This window comes from Felis catus, chromosome A1 (genome assembly GCF_018350175.1).
Source record: "Felis catus isolate Fca126 chromosome A1, F.catus_Fca126_mat1.0, whole genome shotgun sequence".
Lineage (NCBI taxonomy): Eukaryota > Metazoa > Chordata > Mammalia > Carnivora > Felidae > Felis > Felis catus.
In genome coordinates, this window is record NC_058368.1 from 12047825 (window position 1) to 12054812 (window position 6988).

At 43.2% G+C, this 6988-nt stretch overlaps 1 long non-coding RNA gene across 2 annotated transcripts in view; it reads left to right on the forward strand.

Moving 5' to 3' along the window:
* LOC109497366 overlaps positions 1-6345 on the forward strand; it is a 32550-nt gene extending 26205 nt beyond the window's left edge. For both annotated transcript variants that reach the window (XR_002153514.1, XR_002740616.1), the window contains 2 exons: positions 1775-1872; positions 4600-6345. This is a non-coding gene — a long non-coding RNA (uncharacterized LOC109497366). The remainder of the gene's footprint in view (positions 1-1774; positions 1873-4599) is intronic.
* Positions 6346-6988: the final 643 nt, after the last annotated feature.

Here is a 6988-nt window from a genome sequence, read left to right on the forward strand (position 1 = left end):
ACGGGGGAGGCGCAGAGAGAGAGGGAGACACAGAATCGGAAACAGGCTCCAGGCTCCGAGCCATCAGCCCAGAGCCTGACGCGGGGCTCGAACTCAGGGACCGCGAGATCGTGACCTGGCTGAAGTCGGACGCTTAACCGACTGCGCCACCCAGGTGCCCCGGAAGCCATTTAATTCCAACAATGTTTGCGTTTTTTCCAAACGCTTCATAGGATCAAAATGAAGCTTGCAGCAGTTCGTTCTTTTGAAGGGAACATTATTGTAAATGCTATTATAAATTCAGAAATAAGGTTAACGTTAGAGATAAAATTTTGATTTTTACGATGGTGGGACCAAGTATTGTAAAAACAATGCTTTTTAGTAAATTAGGAAGCTTAAGGAATATAAATGTACTTGTGGTTGATTGTGATGCACATATAATTTATAATTCTGTCCAACCAAGCTGCAATATTTTACTGATCAAAACAGAAACTGTAATTGTCAAAATTTACAAATATTTACACATTATCACAGTTGTTATAACTGAGTGACAAAATTTTTGTGATGAAGTATTTTTTTGTATTTATCAAAACATAATGAATTTGATGAATACAAAGCATATTTTAGATGGTAGAACATGCTTTCTCTCCTTGCGGCCGACTATGAGCTGTAGTTTAGGTACGCACGTGCCTTTAAAGAAGGACTTTGTAAATCAACGTAGGGCATTGAACTTTCTATAAAAGATTCTGACAAATTTTGGTTGTATTTTGTTCAAAATCAGTTGGGATTTTTTTTTAATTAGTACATTCAAAGGAGGAAACGTCAAAACTTCAGATTTGAAGCTTTTGGTGAATTTTAATAATTGAGAAAAGAGCTTGTGAAGAGGAAAGCATTAAAATTATCTCTATAAAAGGCGAGGGAAAAGCAGAAAAAGTTAAACAATATTAGAACAAACTAAATTTAAAATTTAATTTTGAATTGTTATAATTGCACCTTGGAGTACATTAAGTTGCAGGAAGAATTTCTTGATAGAACTTTTACTTTATTAAAAACTTATATTCTGTATTGGAACGGAATGAATTCAGAAGGTCTGATGTTGGAACACCTTCATTTGGCAAAGCCTTGAAAATAATAATAGAGACGATGCATTTGGGGGCATTTTGTCTTGTAGCAATAATTGTTAAAAAATAGAGGCAAAAGGCAATTCTTTTAAAAATACTTGGGCTACAGTATTTATACCTTTCAAGATAGAGAACATTAGAGAATGGATGAAGTGCTCTGCCTATCTAAAAGTGGGGTGCTAGTGGAAGTGCTGAGCAAGGGGGGGTCAAATCCATGCCCTTTGTGCGTGTCTCTTTGTGTGAGGACATATGCTAGCCCTCTACGGCACTGACTGGTTACTCCAGGCGATGACACCGTACTGCGGGCTCAGTGTTTGGCCTCTGCTTTTAGCAAGTTTGGTACCCAGGGTTTGTGGTAGCCAGGTAAGACTTGTGGAAAGGAACACTGTGTTATGCAGCTTCTATGGAGCAAGCCCTGGGGCAGCTGACTGACATGCAGAGAATTGGCACTCTTTTTCACCTTTCTAGAATGTCCTCTGCCACGATGTCTCTGGAAGACATGTACATGGGCCATAAACATCTTCATGCCCTATAATCACTCTGTAAGATCCATCCACACATCTCTACCCCAGACTTGTCACCAATTCTCCAAGTCCCTGAGCAAGCAACCACACCACTACCATTGCTTATGAATCATTGTAGATTTGTCTCCCACGCCATTTCTCCTTCCACAGGAAGTGGATGACCAGATGTTCCACTTGAAGTTCTGCCTCCCAGGATCATTTCCTTCACCACTGCCTTTCAGGACCATCCCTGAGTGTGATGTAGTAAGGTAGGCATCCATTCTGGCTGGTGCCAGCATATCACACTGATTCATCTGTAGACAAGGTCTGTGCTTTACCTTCTTCTGATAACTGGACATAGTAAACTCACTCAGAGGCCATGGGTGTGGGTTCAGGAAGAGGTGGTAAAGCAGTGGGAACAGGAGCCACGGGAACCAGAGCCAGCTGTTGGTAGTTTGCCTGAACTCTCCAGACCTGCGTGGTCTTGCTCTCATGTATGCCACTTCCAATGTGTAATGGAATGTTGCCGTGCATGTCCAATTTGGTAGTTTGGCGGGTTCAATTCATGATGGATACTCAATACATGATGAACAGTCGGCTTGCACAGTCAACTTGGTATCCTTTGGTGATGTGTAAAGCCTCTACCAGAGGCCAGGAGCCAGCCACGGTCTGCTTTTAAGAATGGAGCATAGTTGTCAGCTGAGGAGTGCACTGAGGTTTGCCAGCCACGCTGATGGGCTCCATTAACACTTTCTTCCTTTGGGTCTGTTGATAATGAGAGCTAAGTGGCAGGGACAGCTTGCCCCACAGCCTGAACACGCTGAAGAACCCTGTCTTATTTTCTGCACCACTCAAAACTAGAAGCCTATGAGATCCTTGGTAAGTGAACTATAGCAGCACATACCTCAGGATGGTATATATTACTTCAAAGGCAAAAGAGGGCCACCAAGTACCATGTTTCTTTCTTTGTGGTACATGATACAAGGGGAAGTGACTTGGTTCTCACTTTAAAGGGAAATCCCCACACACTCCACTCTACTCCGCTGAATCCCTGGGAACTTCAGTATTGCAGGTCCACATAAACTTTCATGGGCACTGTCTCCAACCTCTGGCATGTGGGTGCCCTAATTAGACACAAAGGGTGTTTGATATGACCTGCTCAGAAGACCAATTAGCAAATTATCATCAGTATAACGGATCAGCATGATGTTTTGTGAGCTATTGAGATTATCATGACCCCTCCAAACTACATACATGCATGCATATTAGATAGGTGACAGATAGATAGACAGATAGATAATGGATAGATAAATAGATAGATAGATAGATAGATAGATAGAGTCCTGGGATTAAGGGGTGGGCTAAAGGTAAGTATTGGCCCTGACAGCAAAGATACAAAGTGGACCTAAGATGTGTTTGTCATTACCTCATCTGAAGTTTGCCATAATGTATAATAATTCTTCATGACCCATCTGACCTTTGCTGTAGCCAAAAGTGTGAGTACTTAGGGATGTGGTAAGAATCACCATCCTTTTGTCTCTCATGTCTTTGATGGTAACACTGGCCTTTGTCATCCCCTGGAGATGCTTTGCTTCTGCTTTACTCTCTTGACTGAGAGAGAATCTTAGGGGGGAGAGGATAATTCCTGGGGTTTCTACTTGGTTCTTCCTACCAAAATAGCCTTCACTTCACAGATTAGGAAGCTAGTGGACAGCTTTTGCTACTTTCTCTGCTTACCTATGTCCATTGTACAGTACATCTTGAGTTAGAGATACAGCTGCCAAATGGGTCCACCGTTCCTTTGGCCCTACTGTTGGGTGGGTCCAACTCCTTCTAACTCTGACCTCTATAAGGACCTACTCGAACTGGTGGTCCACAGTGGAATTTTGGGTTTCTGTATGGTCAGTGGATGTGTAGCTGGGAAACCTGAATGAGGCTTATGGATTGTACCAATATCAGTTTCTTGACTTTGATACTGTGAAGTTGTGTAATATGTTAACAATGGGCAAGGGGGGAGGGTATTTGGAACTTCCCTGTACATTTCTCTGTACCTCCTGTGAATCGACAATTATTTCAAAGCAAAAATTTTTAAATATAGTTGTAGTTGCTTGCTTTGCTGGGCCATTGAGAGGATCAGAGTAAAAGGCATCTAGTGCAATGTTTAGCACAGGGAGGGTTTTTAATCTATTATATCCACACAGACACGAACATATATACATACCTGCATTTATGACATTCCTAGTCTCCTATGAGTGAAATATGGGCATTGAGTTGTTTATCTATCAAATATAATATGTATGCCTCACTTTGTACTCTTATTTCCCTGTTGGCCCAGGGCAACAGGGCCAACCATAGCCTTGGTCCCCAATCAAAGGTGCTATCCGGTCCCCACCCCACAGAACCTGGAACATGTGCGTTACGGTGAGGCAGTGGTGAGGCACCACCTCAGTGGTGGTAGAAGGCAGTGATGGTGGTGTTTAACAGTAGAAAGAGCAGAACTGAGGAACAGAGGGGTCTGACATGAGGATGCTGGGAAGGCTCAGGGGGGTGACTGGAGACTTCACCTTTGATTATACGTCAAAGAGCTGTGGCTCTGGCCCACCATGGACAGGTGTGCCATGAGAGATGAGACTGATGTTCATCTTGCTACTAATGCTTGTTTAAGAACCTGGGCATGATGTCTAAGTACATAACTAAAGTTGATCTTGACGTCATTACCTGATTCATTATAGTGATTTTCTGGTTGTTTTTATGGATCATTGTAAAACTAGTTTTGAATGAAATATGTATCCTTACTTTTTCCATCTTAATTTTTCAGAACGCGTGTATCCTTCAGTTGCTAAGTAACATGCCTATAAAGTGTTATCACAGAGGTTCTATCTGAATAATTTCTGTAATCACTTAGGAGATTGCTTTAATAGTATATCATCCTAAATGGTAAGAAATGACTAATTCTAGGCTGTTTGGAGAAAACTGACTGAAGTATTTCCTCAAAGGCAGGAGGTTCATCAGCCAAGGAGCATAAGACGGAGCACATGGTATACGCCTCGCTCACTGCGCCTCCCCGTCACAAGTTTATCACTGTGTTTCGTGCCTCCAGATGGAGCACACGCTCACCAGGAACTTCTAAAGTTCCAAAGAGCCAAAGGATCCAAAAAGAAAGATTTTTTAAAAAGAAGTATTTTGCTCTGGTGGATTGAAAAATCGCTTTTATCACAACCATAAATGAAGCATGATTCAGAAGGAAGGCAGTATTGCTCCAGTTCTCTCAGGGCAGAAACACAAGCAGAGCTGAAGCATGGAAGTCTCATAACCATCCTGATCAAGGGGAACGCTTGACGAGAGACCCATCAGTGTGGCTGCAGGAGGTCTCCTGTGTTATGTCATCTTCTGCTTTTTACACAAGGGTGCTGGAACAGGTGGTCAGGAGCTCAGAAACATGCTCGTCTGACCTGGGGACCAACAAGACAGAATTTGTGATTCTGAACCCCCAAACACAGGCCAGGTTTGTGTGGTTCCCAGGGGCAGACTCTACCCCAGTCCTGACCGTCTTCCAGAAGCCACAGTCCAGGGCTGTGTGTATGAGCACCACAGCACACATTCAGGTGTCCCCTACTTTGAAGAAATTGTGTTCCTTAACATTTCCTTCCCTTCTGTTGACTGATTTCCCTCCTCTATCACCAGACGTTTAGAAAGACTGGTGCTGCTCGCACTGGCTATGCTGTCTGGCCCCACATTTTCTCTTCTTCTCATTGCAATCTACATCCTTGCTCTCCTCCCCAAGTAATCACCAAACTTCTCTTCCCGAGGTCTATTGTGACTTCCTAAATGCCAGATCCTTGTCCTATTTTCGGCCGTCCACCTGAAGGACATCCCTGCTGTGTTGGACGTGGGACACCGTCTCCCCCTTGCAGCTTGCTCCTCCAAAGGCCTTGGTCCCTGGCTCCTCTCTCTTGGTCTGTCTGTCATCCCATGTCCTCATCCTCCTGTTCCTCTCCCCATTTCTTCTTGGTCCCTTTCGATGACCCTCCTCTTTCCGCCCTGTGACTGTTGGCATCCTAGAGGATTAACCTTTTGGCAATTCGTTCTTTTACTCCTTCCACCTGTCCCCAAATTCAGAGCCATCTTGTGCATCCTACTTGGTGCCAGGCACTAAGCTAGTCAGGAAATACAGAGATGAATGAGATCCAATCTTCAACCTCACTGTGCACCCTAAAGTCTAGAGGGAGCAACAGTGTGTACTGTGGTATAGGTTTGGACCAGAAGAGGTGGGGGGAAAATCAATTCTGCGTGATGGGAAGGAACATGTAGTATAATACAGTGGAGTATTTACCATGTTGCCTAATCGTTAGAAGTGAAGGTCTGTCAGGCCTAAGCCAGGGCTTTCCAGAAGAAAGTGTGTGTGTGTGTGTGTGTGTGTGTGTGTGTGTGTGATGTTACATGCATGTGCGCCTGGAAGCCTCGAGCAGTTGAGGAGCTGTTCCACTCTAAGAAGGGGACCTTATCTTACTCAGGAAGTGCTTCAAATGTAACTTACTGGAAGATTAGCTGGGGGAGGCTAGCTTTGCCCCAACTTGCAGATGAGTCAGTAATTATTTGTATTCCCCCTTTGAACTCTATACTCCAAATTATTTTTGTGTTTCCAAGGGTGATTTCAAAAATACTTAGGACACCAACACAGATCAATCTGGATGAGTGACTGAGCATGATTCCAGAAGTGCTTTTTTGTGCCATAAGGGAAATCCTTTAGATCATGGCCGGGGCCGGGGGGGGGGGGGGTGGTGTGTGAGTATGTGTGTGCATGTGTGTGTATGTGTGTGTGCATGCATGTGTAGGGTGTCTGGAGGGAGAGGCTGAGCAGCTGAGTTAGAAAGGAAGGGGACAGAACAATTTCACAACTATCTGAAGGTACTTCAGTATGTTAATATCCTGTATGGTCATACAGAGGCAATCTTGCCTTCCTCCTGAGACTGAAAATTCTCTAAGAACAGATTACACAATCTTATTTTAAGGTCAGCTGACTAGCAACCTTAATTTTCCCTTTGACATGTAACCCAACATATTCACAAGTTCTGGGAATAGGATGTAGACGTTATTAGGGGGTGTGCATTATTTTGCCTACTATATGCACCTATGAGACAAACAAAACAAAACAAAACACACAACGCTCCTAACAGTGTGAATGGCTAGTTAAAATTTGGGATACATTACCTGCAAAATACTGTAAAGTAAATATTATCTATTTGGAAAATTCTCTTATATGACTTGAAAGTAATCTGGTAGATGCTAACCCTGATGATCAAGACAAAAAAGTTTGAATAAAGTTGTTCTATGAAGAAGAGGTTAGAAAAAGCAGTATCTTAAAAAGTATGTGTATAAGTAATG